Below are 17,529 nucleotides of genomic sequence, written 5' to 3'. Positions count from 1 at the left end.
GAATAGCTGCTGTGATGCGCTTTTAATACATTTTGTTGACAATGGCTTAGTAAGACATCAGCATGATGCATGTTTGTGGGGGGGGGGGGGGGGGGGAGGGGAGGGGGAGAATGGGGGAGGTGAAGACCAAATAAGTCCTTTTAGTATTGGGAAATATATGGTCTAATGTATGTTGATCAGCGATTATAGGAACCTCTGCATAAAAACAAAACAATTAAAAAAACAAAAAACAATTTTGAGTAGCATCATGTTGGTATTTTGAAGGATTATGAATGGTACCTTGCTCCGGCCACCAAAGGCTTAACAATAGTTAGATTTGTCTTCATTTTACAAGAAGGAACTAGGAGCCAGATGTATCAAAGGGTTTTACCCATTCTGTGTCTATGAAAAAATGTTTTTTTTAATACATCTGGCCCTAAATGTTTATTCAGACTCCAATAAACAATGGGTCTGGATCATCATAATTTGGAACAAATGTTTTGTACACTTGCATCTCAGGCAGGAAGTTAGTCTTCTGAGCTGTTCAGGGTCTAACCAGTCCCAAAGACCTGAGCGCATGGCAGAGTTTCTGTTGTGCACAGTAATAGTCCAGCTCCCCCACTCTGCGCACCCCACTTAACCCTCTACGGAATTATCAGTATCACTATCTCGTCTGTTCGTAAAATTCGGTCCAGCCTTTTACAAGTAGGCCCTATAGCTCATCTCATAAAAGATCCTTCCAGGTGAATTCCACATCACCTTAAATCTCCATATAAAGCATTTAACAGTGGTCTTCTTGGATGTTCTACTTACCTTCAAGAATATCGAACTTGGTGGGACTGAGTTGTCTGATACTGAGTGCAGTTCTTGAGGAAAAGTTTACAATAAAGAAGGCAAAGAGTTCGGTTGTGGTCTCCAAAAAGGTCCCATTTGATAGCCTGTGCCTAAGACCATGACTTCGCTTGCAGTGTGGAGGGCTAGTTATAAAGACTTTGGCTGAGTGGGGGTAGTGCCAGGGAGAGTTGTCAAAAGAAAAAGGCAAAACTGTCATTATAAGAAAAATACAAAGTAATGGTTGGAATGCTTGCAAAAGTCTCAGTCAATGGGAGTTGTTTTGGTACATTGTTTCCAGCCCACTTTCCCACTTCAGATGGAGATCAACCAAATGCAAATCAGCCTTAGTCCAGCTCCATAGGTACAGTCCAGAACTAACGTGCCAAACCAGGTCCCATCTGAATGGATCACAGGCAACCTTGTCAGTAATGTACAGCCTGAGGCCTGCGGTACAATGGCCATAGGCCCCACATCTGGGCATACAGGTCTCACTGTGGAAAATACGAAGGTGATGAGTGGAATGTTTTTGCAATGTCTTGCTCACAGGCAATCACTCTTGGTCACATGTAATCAAAATTGTTCTAAGTAATGTTATGCAGCATACCAACTGGTTGTACTGTGGCTCTCTCTCTGGAGTGGTATATAATGTGAACTTTTGTAGAGCCACATTTTAAGGGATTTGTGAAAGAAATTATATGATCAATATTTACTAATGTTCAATGGAGGCTTTTCAATAGTATAGTGGCCTACTCACGTTTATCACTGTGATGAGGAAGTCTCAATAGAAGGCATAACAAGAGTGAAGATTGTTGAGTAGGCAGTATTTACAGATTTCTTCCTGGAGAAAAAGAGAACACAGTCGTCAAATGCTCTGTGAACAATATGGTAGCAGCACAAAAACTCACTTTTCTCAACAACACAATCCCTCATATGTCCACACACAGGGAAGCCCCACAAATTCACTTTGAACAGAACAGCAACACCATGGATATCCCTGAACTAAGGACCTCTCCACAGTTAGCATTTTAATATTAAAATCTGCTTCTACCAAACTTCCTCTACTTTGTTTAGCCACTCCTTCCATCTAAGATGTACGATCATCAATCCATATCCGTGCCCAAAAACAAAAATTTCGCTGTGACAAAAGGACCTCTTGTTAACTAAGGAAACGTGGCTGGGATATAATTGGCTCTGGCACTTTACTAGGATACCAGTGCTGTACGCAGAACCACCAAAACAAAAATGGAGTAGGTCAGGATGTGATAATCAATGAAGATATAGCCATCACAAAAATGGTGAATATATGAATACCAGAATTTGAAAATTTGCTGACTATATGCAATCCTAGACCATTAGTTCTTGCACATTTCTATTATTACGTAGACTGCCACCTAACAACTGAGCATTCACAGATACCTTTCTATACAGCTTGTAAGACCTTTTGTCAAAATATTCCAACTTGTGTTTCATCAGTGATCTAAACATTTAGTTTGTCAAACCTAAAAATGCGACCACCTGCTATCATCGCATCCGGATTCTATATGTCAGAACTGTAGGCGATGATTATGCTGTTCCTTCTTCACCTTTTTATTGCTAGCAGCCATTTTGTCTTAATGTAAGCAAGACAAATTAGGTAAAAACTTAATTTCCCATGAAACCCTGGGAGAACAAAACAATCGGTCCGTCCAATCCGCATTCACGAACACCGTTCAAGACCCTCTGCGGACACTCCTGCCTCCTCTTTCTTCCCGGCTCCAGCTGCCTTCAGTTTGGTGTTTCAGACCACCGCGTCTTCTTTTAATGTAATGCTATACACAGTTGATATTGGTAATTGGTTTATATGGGTAGAAGCGCTTATTGTGCCTCGCTTGTTTTTCCCTTTCGGCGCGGCCGCGCATAGGGGCAGTTTCACACCGGCTCGTGACACGGTGCGATCAGCTGATCGCCATAGTGCTTTGTGCACGTCCTGTCTCGTGCTCAGTGCGCCCTACATCCTGAGAGCCGCACATCAGTTTCACCTAGTCTGCAGCAGTGAAGCGCAACTGGGTATGTCCTGCAAGGGGGCTGGATCTGAGTTTCAAGCTGTAACAGAAGCCACCCACCTGGAGTCTGAACACTAGGGTGGGTCTGCATTAGCCATTGCTGCGGCTTCTATAGTTTAGGACATGGCCCGGGAGGTATTGTGTCTCTTTTCTCTCCAACCTGGAGTGAATGTGGTGTCCCTGGGCCGACTTTGCTGCCTGCCCCTGACTGAATACCTGTGCAGTATCCCTATTTGTACTACTTCTGGGCCACCCCAGTACACCTATTGCCCTCTCTACTTGCGTACCTTTGAGTGCACCTTTTTGTACAGTTTCTGCCCCCTCCTCCCTCCCCGCCTATATTGCCCTTTTGAAATGCAGGACCCTGTAGCTGATAATATGGAGGAGAAAGAAATGATTTCCCAATTGATGACAACTTTTGTAATATCACGGATGCCTTCAGACTGAAAGCAGTATCCCAAGCAGTGGCACCTTTGGGGAGGAAACTTCTCCAGATGGCACCGTAAGGCCAGCAACTCCTCTGAGGGAAGACTCCTTTGGGCCCCATACATCCAGGGAAGCCTATTGCACCACTGGCGGTGACTGAGCGCAAACGCTCAGACGACCCTGGTGTTGATCTAGATGCTTTTGCTAGCCTCAAAACAACCTTCATGGGCTCCTAACCCCTCCTCATCGAGTCCCCTGCTGCCCCACTCCCTAGTACTTCAAAGGGACACCGCCCTTTCCCAGACACGCCCATCTTCAGAAACCTGGGGCAGGGATTACTCCCCTAATGCCTCGGATGGCGAGATTGTGACAGTGAACCCTGGTGCCCTTCTACCAATACCTCTTTTCCTGTGGCTGAATCCAAACCAGACAATGCCCCACCCCCCTTCCCAGACTCAGATATGCTTGACCTGGATCACCCACACATCCAAGCTCTGCAGAGTGGATGCTAGTACCAAAGGTTGCTTCATATGTAGTGGGCCACTTGCAGAAACCACTGGACAAAGAGGTCTGCAGTCGCTCACCCCCTGAAATTGATGCCAGGATGGCTTCCTCCTTGGCAAAATTTGTCCGAGACCCAAAGAAGGGGATACAGTGCTCCTGGTGCTCATGCCAGGATAAGTTACTGGACGGGGGGGGGGGGAGTTTAGGCAAGGCTATCCAAGATCCTGGACATGGCCGAAGATGCTAAGATCTCGGAGCTCCGATTTCCCCAGGGGCACTATCGGGCTGGGCCCAGCAGGCCATAACTTTCCTTGGGACCGCTAATTGCATGATTTCTCCTGAAAGGCATAAGTTCCCTCTAATAAAAATCAACCTGAAATTGGGAGAACTAGCAGCACATCTGAGGCAGGCCCCATTTCACAAGAGGGTCTCTTTGGAGATCTGTTTTTATGCAAATTGGGGAAATTTGTGACTACATTTAATTCACTAGACAAGGCTCAGACCTCAATCATAAGAATTATTACTCCACAGGTTTTTGCCAAGGCTGGTTGTGGAAGGGTCCGCTCGATCATCCGTGCTCTCCACCAGGCCACCAGAGGCTCAAGGGAATGAAGGGGCCAGTGACAGGATCCCTCCCAGTTTGGCACCTACTACCCCTACTAGAAGCCACCCCCAACAGCGAGGTTTGAGAGGAAACTCCAAAGACAACACTGCCTACACTACCCCTCAAGGTGAATGTTAATCCCTGTCTGAGATCCAACTGGGGGCAGACTGTCAAGAGTTTTTCTCTATTTGGGAGATTTTCACATCAGATGCCTGGGTCCTTCAAGCGGTGAGAGGCTTCCTAATAGAATTTTACGGTTCACCATACCAACCACTGAGACCAAGGCCCCTGTCCTTCTCTCCAGTTCATCCGCTCTTGTGGATTCAGAGGTAACACAACTCTAGAAGAAAGGGACGATTGTTTAAACACATTTACATCCCTATGGTTTTCTCAGCAACCTCTTCATGGGGGAGTGAAGTGGTGTACGCCATGTCATACAGCTAAGGGAATTCAACCAGTGGCTGGTTTTCTTCTACTTCAAGATGGAAGGCATCAGTCTCCTCAGAGACTTGCTGTGTCGAACGATTGGATGGTGTGTCTGGACTTGAAAGATGTCTATCTCCCGATTTTCAGCTTGCCTCCTCATCAGTGCTTCCTGCGGTTTCAATGGTGTTCTAAATTCTGCAAATTTATCACTTTTCCTTTCAGTCCGTCTTGGAGCCAGTGGGGGATCACCTACAAGCCCAGGCTATCAGATTCTTTGTATATATGGATGATATCCTTATGGATTAGTACCTGGAGAGACTGTTGGACCATCTGCAACTGACGTTGACATTCTGGAGTCACTTGGCTTCGTCATCATTGAACATCTGTCACTACCCCAATACAGTTCCTACAATTTCGGGGTTTTGTAGTAGATTCAGTCATGGCCACTCCAAGTCTTCCATCTTGGAAGCTCACCAAAACAAAACACAAATTCAGGAGGGCACTGGCCAAAACCCACTACCTCCCTACGACAGCTCACCCGCATTGTGGGACTCCTGTCATCGATACAGGCCATCTATCCGGGACCTCTACATTGTCGTGCTTTACAACGCCTCAAGATCTTTCATCTTCAACGAGGCCTCACCTACTGTCAGTTGATCCCTCTACCAGAGGAAGCTAAGGAGGAACTGCAGTGGTGGATCGCCCAGATGGAGGCCTGGAATGGCCAGGCAATTGTCGGCTCCCAGTCTGATCTGGTGACAGAATCCAATGCCAGCAGCTTAGGTTGGGGAACATGATGTGGGGAGTTCTCCACAGGAGGAACATGGTCATCCGCAGAGCAATCACTTCACTTAAACTGTTTGGAGTTGATAGCAGGGTAATTTGCGGTGAAATTGTGGACCACAGACAGGTCCAGTGTTGTGTTCTCAAGACTGACAATGTAGCAGCAGTCCACTACATCAATCACCTTGTCGGAACGAGATAGAAATCCCCCTCTGACTTAGCCCAGAGCTTTTGGGCCCACTGCCTGGCCAACCAAATTTCTATGATGGTGGAACATCTTCCGGGGAAATCCAATCCGGCAGAGAATTGGCATTTACAGCATTGGCATGACGCATATCTCTGGAAATTGGATCTGCAGATGTCCCTAGAGCTGCAGTCCAGGTGGGGTCCCTTCACAATGGATCTTTTGCCTCCCGGCTGGAACATCAACTAAACCTGTACTGCAGTTACAGACCCCAGTGTAGTAATGACAGATGCCTTCCTCCACGATTGGAGCAAAGAGAAAGGGTATGCATTTCCACCATTCACCATAATCATGAGACTATACACCCTAGTTCAGAAACAGCAAGCGGACGTGGTGGTAGTCACCCTGATCTAGAGGTCTCAAGTCTGGTTTCCAGTTCTGATGAAACTTTCTTGGGATGCTCCAATCTGTCTGCTCCTGTTTCCAGATCTCCTCCGGGATCCCCTGGGAAATCCTCATCACCTGCTGCTGGAAGGCTCTTTGTGTCTCATGTTATGGAGGATAACCGTAAAAACTGGAAAGTCCCAGGCATTTCTCGGGAAGCTGATTTGCTGCTCGTCAAAGGAAGTGCAGACAGCACAACCAAGTGATACCATCTGGCCTGGTTTCCATGGTTGGGTTAGTGTCATCAACGACCGCTGTATCAAGTGGGGTCAGAAATTGTCCACATCTTGAACTTCTTGCCTCTTTAGCTTCAGAGGGCATGGCATATAGGTCAATCAACAGCTTTCGCTCGGCAAATTTGGCAGGCCATTCCCAGGTGGGCGGGCATCCAGTGGGGGAACACCCTTTGGTATGTAAGCTCCTTTGGGGCATCAGACTTTCCCTTCCCACAGAACCCAGATATTTTACTGTATGGGATGTCAATAAGGTCTTGCGTTTATTTAAATCCTGGCAGTCTAACAAGCATTTGTCACAAAAACAGATGTTGGCAAAATTGGCTGCCTTACTGTGCTTGGTATCTTGTCGTAGACCTTCGGGTATCTAAGCCCTGGATATAACAGGTAGAGCATTTACTTTGGATGAAGTTACCTTTCATATGTCCAGGAGAGAAAAATGTAATTCAAACGTTTCATACCCTGTGTTTCCAGGTGTTCGAAAATGTGTGTAGTAATAGCAAAAGGAGCTTATGAAGCTATGACAGAGGATCTCCATTCCCCAGGGGAACATCAGCTACTCATTGCTCTCGCTAAACCTCATAAAGCAGTATCCTCCCCTACCATTGCCATCAAGTCAGATAGGCCATGCAGGAAGTTTAGCACTGACACTAAACTGTTTGGGGCTCATTCTGGGACAAAAGCCATAGCCTCCAAGGCTTTTTCATGGGGAGCTTGACTGGAAGACATTCTTAAAGCATCAGACTGGTCCTCAGACTCTATGCTTAAGAGGTTTTATTTTAAGCCAGTCCAGAACCTAGCATTGCTAGTGGTGGGGAAACTGAACCAACATAATCCTTGCCTCCGGCCCGACATAGAAGTGAAACTTTCCTTAACGATAGCTAGGAAATTTTCTTATTCTATTGAGGACACAAAGGTCAAGGATTAGCCCACCCTTATGTAGTAAAATTCTTTCTACCTGCCCAATATGGGGTGGTGTTATGAAGTGGTATGTCAAAGGAAGAACAATATTCCAGTTGCATGTATGTACTTGATCATCTTCTCTGTTGTTCGGATGTCTATTGCTTTGCTAGAACTGTGACAATGGTGATTTTTTTCTGATTATGGAACTATGTGTCTCTTGTTTTCGATGTACCACATTCTATTTGGGAATTGACTCACGTGATTGTTATTTTTCCTTGCGGACAGATTCCAAATAAGGATGAGTCACAAAACAATCTGCTGTGGTCACAGGGAGGAAGGAGCGTCTGCAGAGGGTCTTGAAGGGCATTTATGGATGCAGATTGGACGGACTGATTGTCAGTGGCGGCTGCCACTGACCCGCAGGAGAGGGGGATAGGGGGAAATATATATATATTTTTTAAACTAAAAGAAACACTTACCTCTTTCCTATGGATGGAAATGGATTTGTCTCCTCTGTCCTCTTCCCAGAAGTACACAGGCTTCCAGACTCCCCTCCAATCACAACACTGCAAACAAAAAAACAAAAAAAACACTTCCCTCTTTCCTACGGATGGAGATGGGTTTGTCTCCTCTGTCCTCTTCCCAGAAGCACACAGGCTTCCAGACTCCCCTCACGACACTGCTGTCACCAGCATTGGTGTGAGCACCCTGCTTCTCCGCTCACATTGGGTATGGTACCCTGTGCACTTTCTCCTCCTGGCTGTTCAATACAGACGGGTGGAGAAATGCAAAGTGTGCATGTCTGTCTGGTAGGCAGAACACGGCCGGCCAAACCGACATGCGCACTTATGGCGCACTTATTTTTACCTGGAAAAGGTTAGGTGCAAAGTTACTTAGTGTGAGGGCACCCTGGCACTAGCCAAGGTGCCCCCACATTGTTCAGGGCCAATTCCCTGAACTTTGTGAGTGCGGGGACACCATTACACGCGTGCACTACATATAGGTCACTACCTATATATAGCTTCACAATGGTAACTCCGAATATGGCCATGTAACATGTCTAAGATCATGGAATTGCCCCCTCTATGCCATCCTGGCATTGTTGGCACAATCCCATGATCCCAGTGGTCTGTAGCACATACCCTGGTACTGCCAAACTGCCTTTCCTGGGGTTTCACTGCAGCTGCTGCTGCTGCCAACCCCTCAGACAGGCATCTGCCCTCCTGGGGTCCAGCCAGGCCTGGCCCAGGATGGCAGAACAAAGGACTTCCTCTGAGAGAGGGTGTTACACCCTCTCCCTTTGGAAAATGGTGTGAAGGCAGGGGAGGAGTAGCCTCCCCCAGCCTCTGGAAATGCTTTCTTGGGCACAGATGTGCCCAATTCTGCATAAGCCAGTCTACACCGGTTCAGGGGACCCCTTAGCCCTGCTCTGGCACGAAACTGGACAAAGGAAAGGGGAGTGACCACTCCCCTGACCTGCACCTCCCCTGGGAGGTGTCCAGAGCTCCTCCAGTGTTCTCCAGACCTCTGCCATCTTGGAAACAGAGGTGCTGCTGGCACACTGGACTGCTCTGAGTGGCCAGTGCCACCAGGTGACGTCAGAGACTCCTTGTGATAGGCTCCTTCAGGTGTTGCTAGCCTATCCTCTCTCCTAGGTAGCCAAACCCTCTTTTCTGGCTATTTAGGGTCTCTGTCTCTGGGGAAACTTTAGATAACGAATGCAAGAGCTCAGCCGAGTTCCTCTGCATCTCTCTCTTCACCTTCTGCCAAGGAATCGACTGCTGACCGCGCTGGAAGCCTGCAAAACTGCAACATAGTAGCAAAGACGACTACTGCAACTCTGTAACACTGATCCTGCCGCCTTCTCGACTGTTTTCCTGGTGGTGCATGCAGTGGGGGTAGTCTGCCTCCTCTCTGCACTAGAAGCTCCGAAGAAATCTCCCGTGGGTCGACGGAATCTTCCCCCTGCAACCGCAGGCACCAAAAAGCTGCATTACCGGTCCCTTGGGTCTCCTCTCAGCACGACAAGCGAGGTCCCTCGAATCCAGCAACTCTGTCCAAGTGACTCCCACAGTCCAGTGACTCTTCAGTCCAAGTTTGGTGGAGGTAAGTCCTTGCCTCACCTCGCTAGACTGCATTGCTGGGAACCGCGACTTTTGCAGCTACTCCGGCCTCCGTGCACTTCCGGCGGAAATCCTTTGTGCACAGTCCAGCCTGGGTCCACGCACTCTAACCTGCATTGCACGACCTCCTAAGTTGTTCTCCGGCGACGTGGGACTTCTTTGTGCGACTTCGGGTGAGCACTGTTTCACGCATCCTCGTAGTGCCTGTTTCTGGCACTTCTCCGGGTGCTACCTGCTGCTAAGAGGGCTCCTTGTCTTGCTCGACGTCCCCTCTACCTCCTGGTCCAATTTGCGACCTCCTGGTCCCTCCTGGGCCACAGCAGCATCCAAAAACGCTAACCGCACGATTTGCAGCTAGCAAGGCTTGTTGGCGTTCTTTCGGCGGGAAAACACTTCTGCACGACTCTACAAGGCGAGAGGGATCCGTCCTCTAAAGGGGAAGTCTCTAGCCCTTTGCGTTCCTGCAGAAACCGCAGCTTCTTCTGTCCAGTAGAAGCTTCTTTGCACCCGCAGCTGGCATTTCCTGGGCATCTGCCCATCTCCGACTTGCTTGTGACTTTTGGACTTGGTCCCCTTGTTCCACAGGTACCCTAGATTGGAAATCCACAGTTGTTGCATTGTTGGTTTGTGTCTTTCCTGCATTATTCCTCTAACACGACTTCTTTGTCCTTATGGGAACTTTAGTGCACTTTGCACTCACTTTTCAGGGTCTTGGGGAGGGTTATTTTTCTAACTCTCACTATTTTCTAATAGTCCCAGCAACCCTCTACAAGGTCACTTAGGTTTGGGGTCCATTCGTGGTTCGCATTCCACTTTTGGAGTATATGGTTTGTGTTGCCCCTATCCCTATGTTTCCCCATTGCATCCTATTGTAACTATACATTGTTTGCACTGTTTTCTAAGACTATACTGCATATTTTTGCTATTGTGTATATATATCTTGTGTACATTTCCTATCCTCTCACTGAGGGTACACTCTAAGATACTTTGGCATATTGTCATAAAAATAAAGTACCTTTATTTTTAGTATAACTGTGTATTGTGTTTTCTTATGATATTGTGCATATGACACTAAGTGGTACTGTAGTAGCTTCACACGTCTCCTAGTTCAGCCTAAGCTGCTCTGCTAAGCTACCATTATCTATCAGCCTAAGCTGCTAGACACCCTATACACTAATAAGGGATAACTGGGCCTGGTGCAAGGTGCAAGTACCCCTTGGTACTCACTACAAGCCAGTCCAGCCTCCTACAGTGAGTGCTTCGTAGAGTGCATTAAAGTATTAAAGCCTGCTGGTAATCAGGGCATGGGTAAGTGTTTTCATGGTGTTTTCTGGTAGGCATTTGAAGATCTTTCATAGCATCTTCAGAATATAGAATTGCGTGGAGGTCACACTGTTCACTTGAATATTCATGCCCAGATTGGTGTTCAGGACGATTCCCAAATTTCTAGCATGGGTGGTAGCGGTAGGTGTGGGATCGAGGTCAGTTGCTTACCAGATGGAGTCCCAAGGGGATGCTTTCCTTCCCAAGATTACCACTTAATTTTGTCTGAGTTGAATTTGAGTTCAACAGCTTTTGACTTTTCATATTGGACTATGCTTAGAAATATTTGACCAGAAGATGTTACCTACTGACTCCAAGCCAAACACTTAGAAAACTGAGGTTCTAGGAAATCCAAGATCAATCTCTTTCCAACCATTTAGCCCAAAGTATAAAACCTCTCAGCATCAGGCTTGGCTGAAGTGAGGGACCTGGAGTTTGAGACAGACTCCAATGGATCCCTTACATCTAGGGCTACTAGAATTATGCTGCAAGTGAGGACCAAATTGTGCAGTGATAAAAGGCAAATTACGTTGGATTATGCGGTACATGATATGGCAGTATTATTTAGCTAGTTTGTCATTTCAACATTGTGAGAAAACAGCCTCTTTCTAGCACCTGTTTGTCAGTGTGCTTTTACTTTCTCACTGGGGTCCTGCTAGCCGGGACCACAGTGCTCATAGTTTGAGACCGATTTGTCAGTTTGTTTTTACTGTTACGCTGGGATCCTGCTAGCCAGCACCTTAGTGCTCATAGTTTGTGGCCTATATGTGTTGTCAGTATGCTTGACTGTGTCACTGGAGTTCTGCTAACCAGAACTCCAGAGCTTATGCTCTCTCTGTTTACCAAATTTGTCACTATAGTTTAGGGACTCCATACTCCAATTCTGATTGGCACACCGGACCTCCTTATAAGTCCTAGTATATGCTACCTAAGTACCCAGGGCATTGGGGTTCCAGGAGATCCTTATGGGCTTCAGCATTTCTTTTGCCACCCATAAGGAGCTCATACAAACACTCCTTCAGGACTGCCACTGCAGCCTGAGTGAAATTGTGCACACACTATTTCACAACCATTTTCACTGCACCAGGGAACTTATAATTCACCCATATGTCTAACCTTCAGTTACTGAAGGCTAGGTGCAAAGTTACTGTGTGTGAGGGCACCCTTGCATTAGCAAAGGTTCCCCCACGTGTCCAGGCCCAAATTCCCAGACTTCGTGAGTGCGGAGACACCATAAGCGTGCACTACATATATGTCAATACATATATGTAGCTTCACAATGGTAACTCCAAATATGGCCATGTGAGGTGTCTAAGATTGTGAAATTAAACCCCCAATCCAAATCTGGTATTGGGGGGCCAATTCCATGCACCCTGGGGGCTCCACCATGGACCCCCAGTACTGCCAATCCAGCTGTCTGAGGTTTCCACTGCGGCCCCAGCTGCTGCCACCTCACAGACAGGGTTCTGCCCTCCTGGGGATTGAGCAGCTCAATCTAGGAAGGCGGAACAATGCATTTCCTTTAGGAGAGGGGTGTCCTCCCAGAGCCTCTGGAAATGCTTTGAAGGGCACAAACGGTGCCCTCCTTGCATAATCCAGTGTACACTGGTTCAGAGACCCCCAGTCCCTGCTCTGGCGCAAAACTGTACAAAGGAAAGGTAGTGACCACTCCCCTGTCCATCATCACCCCAGGGGTGGTGCCCAAAGCTCCTCCAAAGTGTCCCTGGCGTTAGCCATCTTGGATTCCAAGGTGTGGGGACCCTCTGGGAGCATCTGAGTGGTCAGTGCCAGCAGATGATGTCAGAGACCCCTCCTGATAGGTGCATACCTGGGTAGGTAGCCAATCCCGCTTTCAGGGCTATTTAGGTCTCTCCTTTGGGTGTTTTCCCAGATTCTGTTTGCAAGACTCCACCAGGACTGCTCTGCATCCTCTACTTCAGCCTCTGGAAATGCTTTGAAGGGCACAAACGGTGCCCTCCTTGCATAATCCAGTCTACACCGGTTCAGAGACCCCCAGTCCCTGCTATGGCGCAAAACTGTACAAAGGAATGGGGAGTGACCACTCCCCTGTCCATCATCACCCCAGGGGTGGTGCCCAGAGCTCCTCCAAAGTGTCCCTGGCGTTAGCCATCTTGGATTCCAAGGTGTGGGGACCCTCTGGGAGCATCCGAGTGGCCAGTGCCAGCAGATGACGTCAGAGACCCCTCCTGATAGGTGCATACCTGGGTAGGTAGCCAATCCCCCTCTCAGGGCTATTTAGGTCTCTCCTTAGGGTGTTTTCTCAGATTCTGTTTGCAAGACTCCACCAAGACTGTTCTGCATCCTCTACTTCAGCTTCTGAATGTCGGATCAACCGCAGACTGCTCCAGGAACCGCTGTAACTGCAACAAAGTATCCAGAAAGGCTACGGAGACCTGCAACTTCAGCTCCAGCCAACAACTGCAATTGTTTCCAGGTTGTGCACGCTCTGAGGACTGCCTGTCTTCACCCTGCACCAGGAGAACCGAAGGAATCTCCAGAGGAGTGACAGAGTCACTTCCCTGCTTCAGCAGGCACCTCTCTGCAATGACGACCGGTACTCTGGGACTCCTCTCATGTCGACGAGCTTGATCCCTGTAACACAGGTTGTGGACCTAAGTGATCCTGACTGTCCAAAGGTCCAGCTGTCCAAATTTGGTGGGGGTAAGGGCTTGCCTCCCCGTGCCAGACAGTACCCCTGTGCATCGTGTCCTCTGCAGCTCCCTTGGGTTCTGTGCACTTCTTCCAAAAGTTCTTCGTGCACAGCATAGCTCAGGTCCCCAGCACTCTTTCCTGCGACGCTCAGCTCCCTGAGTTGTTCTCCGGCGGCGTGGGATCCCTTTATTTAGTGCTGCAACGACTGTGCTCGTGTCCTGGGACTCCCGTGGGTGCTGCCTGGTCTTCTGAGGGCTCTCTCAAGTGCTGTGAGCCCCCTCTGTCTCCTCAGTCCGAGTTGAGACCCCCAGGTCCCTCCTGGGTCCGGGCAGCTCCTCTTTGCCGCAAAATGCGTTCTTGCATGAACCAAGGCTTGTTGGCAACGCAAACAGCTTGCATCCAATGACTCGACGTGGGACATCTCTTGCACCAAGCAGGAACACGCAGCTATCTTCTTTGGTGCATTTCTGTACTGTTCTTCCAACCGGAGAATCCACTTTTGCACCTTCTTCCAGGTTGGCAGGGGCTCCTGTTCTTCCTGGACTCTTCATCGACTTCTGGACTTGGTCTCCTCTCTACACAGGTCTTCAGGTCCAGGAATCCATCGTTGGTTTCTTGCAGTCTTGCTTGGTTCTTGCATAATCCTTCACCATGACTTCTAGTGTGTTCTGAGGAAAATTGCTGTACTTTACTCGTGTTTTCCTGGGCTCTGGGGTGGGGTACTTTACTTACCTTTGGTGTTTTCTTACACTCCAAGCGGCCCTCTACACACTACACTTGCCTAGGGGGGAAATCAGACTTTCGCATTCCACTATTTTAGTGTATGGTTTGTGTTGCCCCCTAGGCCCACTGCAATCTATTGTGTTTTTCACTATTTGTACTATTCTATGACTGTTTGCTTACCTGATTTTGGTTACTAGTGTATATATTGTGTATAATACTTACCTCCAGTAGGAGTATTGCCTCTAAGATATTTGTGGCCTTGTGCCACTAAAATAAAGTACCTTTACTTTTGGTTACACTGAGTATTGTCTTTTATTGTGTATAAGTACTGTGTGACTACAGTAGTATTGCAAGATCTTTGCATGTCTCCTAGTTCAGCCTTGGCTGCTCTGCTACAGCTACCCCTAGACAGCCTAAGCTGCTAGACACTGCCTACATTTCACTAATAAGGAATAACTGGACCTGGTATAAGGTGTAAGTACTTTAGGTACCCACTACAAACCAGGCCAGCCCCCTACAAACATTCAATAGCACTCTCCAGGCAAACGTCTTACCTCATTAGTAGGAGCTGAACACTTGGATAAACAATCTGGAACTGAAAGGTGACTAATGAATTTCTGGAAAGAGTCTACTGCTATGGACCACAATGTAAGGTGCTTATTTTATTCACTTTCAGTTACAAGTATGCGAAACTCACAAAAATACTTAGAAGGCAAATCTGTCATCCTGACATATATTTTAGTACGAAATGCACCCTTGTGTCAATTTTTGGTACGAGGATGCATTTAAATATGAGCACCGCAAATAACAGTAGCTTACGTTCTGTTGTACTTGTGGGTTTGCGGTAAATTTTTACAGCGAATTGCGCCAGTGGCAATATATTTTTACTGCAAATGGAGCATAATTACGTGAAGTGGTGTAATTTTGGGGATTTAATGTAGGGGGAAATTCCCAAAATTACACAAATTTCACCCAATTCCACCTTCGGTCTGTTGGAGCTTGAGACGTTTTAGGTGAAATTTGCTAATCATTCAGCAGGTGGTGAATCATGTGGCAAGTGTGGTGAAAAGGAATTATTCCGACCATGTTGCTGTCACATAATCCCGAGTGCCCTGTTAAGACCACATGTAAACTAAGCTTCGAAATGATGAATTGTCCCACACTTTAGCTTCTCTCAGAGCTGTAGCTGCTATTGAGTGAGTTCTCCTGCGCATGGCTGTATGTGTGCATGGGCTATATCTATAAGCTCCTATTTGTACTTCCTGATTTACAGTAAACGTAGAATGAAGCTGAGAGACAACTTCTTGTTCAATGTATGCAGATTCATATCCCTACCCTGGCTGGCAACCATTAATGCAAAGTGCAACGTTCATTGGGCAACCTGGAGGCCTGGAACACTTCTATTTCCACAAATACCCCACACCTATTGACAAACACGACATCTGTGCTCCAGGCTAGCTCCTCTATTACCTCTGCCACCCTTTAAAAAGTCGCAACCTGGTAGAAGCTACTGAACCTTCCTGCCAGCTTCTCCTGCAATCTGCCTAAATATGAATTAAGCCTCATATCAATCTCTGGAGTGCCATAAAATGATGACCCATGTATACAATCACAGGATGCAGATGATCATGCAAATTAGTAAATCGGTATACTCTCTCCTAAAAACATCATGCGTATGTTCAGTGGTGAGCATATGCAATAGCACCATGTTTGAAACCTGGATCTTACGCAGCATCTCGCGTAAAGATATTCTGACTCCACCACCATCCATCCACTTGCTCCAAAAAGTTGCTCAGGAAACCAATTACAATCTGAGCGTCTCAAGACCTCATCAGGAGTACAAATGCTGCAAACCAAAATCACTATAGTCATCTCCCTCTTGGGACTCTGCTACTAATACATCCAACTGTTTTATTAAGTACTCATCATTACTTAACAATAGATATCTGTCGGATCAAGGGGCAGCAACATGGCATTCACTTGATCACATGCTGACACTACTTTGTTCTGCAGCCCCCTCTCCCACAGCCCACTGACATCTGGGCCCTTGCTGAGGGCGCCTTGTTTTGTAGACCCCTCTAGTACAGCCAACTGTCCTGTGGCCGGCGGGTCCTGCACTATGGCTGGCAAATTTAAGTTAAGTTTTTACCATGTATGTAATCTCCACATTTACATTTTGTGTAAGTAGAACTCCAAAACTTCGAGCAAGGATTTATCGCAATCTGGGAGATTTGTTCTTATTTTTGGCACAATGTTAAGATCATGAAAGGGCAATAAAATAGTTTGAATGTTTTTGCATACAAAGGGCCCGATTTAAAGTATGGCAGAGCGGGTACTCCTCGCCGCCAAACTCTCCAGTCTGATTTACGACTGGGCAGACCAACAGTATGTAGACAAAAGAGCGTACTTTAGTTCAGTCCTCTACATAGCCTCCTGACGGCCCTGAAGAGTACAGGCCATTAACGGGAAGCCATCCGACCATCAGCTGGATTTAGTGTGGGATGTTCGATGTTTTTTTTTTTTTTGCTGTCTTTCACCGCCAGGTAAAAGTTGGGTCACCGGATCAGCAGTGAACTTTCAATTTGGAGGGTGGAGTGAAGGGAGGGTGGCAGATGTAACTCCTTGCAATGAAAGAGGCTTCTTTTGAATGGATAATTTATTGCCGGTTTCATCGAATTTGGCAAGTACTGAGCGGTATCAGTGTCACCATAGTTAAAAAGCATGTTAGGTTTAGTTTTTCCTCCCCAAAAAGAATTTATATTATTTATGTATCAGGAACGTGTAACATCAATGCTAATAACCTTTCGGTATTCCTAGTTTTTTGCCCTGAGCTGTGCTCTCAGGGCAACACTTTCTACAATTCAAAATTAATACTTTTTAACCCTTCATAAAAAAAGGGGGGGGGAGGGAATTTATAACATCCCCCAAAATATTCCAGGGGTGGAGTTAATATATACATCAGGTTCCTGGAATGGGTAAAGTTGCACTTTCTCCAACTGATCTAGTATTGGATTTAGAATAGTAAATTTGACCACCCATTATCTTCCATGTCCAGGGCAAAGTTCAAGGCAAGAAAACTTTTTTTCAACATTTTCCTTAATCCCGGGTTAAACAGTCATATTTGGGTTGGTATGTTCTTATAAGGTTCAGGGTGAAGTTGCACTCATCTTTACAGCTTAAAACCCCGCTCTTTCTAAGAAATAACCCCTGCTTTATTATTATGTCAAGGCACTGTTTATTCTACAAAGGAGTTTCAAGTTGGAGTTATTACTCAATGCCCGATGTCTTTTGCTGCTACCCACAGGCAGAAATGCCCTTGTACTTT

The sequence above is a fragment of the Pleurodeles waltl genome, chromosome 12 (assembly GCF_031143425.1).
Source record: "Pleurodeles waltl isolate 20211129_DDA chromosome 12, aPleWal1.hap1.20221129, whole genome shotgun sequence".
NCBI classification, from domain to species: Eukaryota; Metazoa; Chordata; class Amphibia; order Caudata; family Salamandridae; genus Pleurodeles; species Pleurodeles waltl.
The sequence above is the reverse complement of the archived record's forward strand: the minus strand, read 5'-3'. Positions refer to the sequence as shown.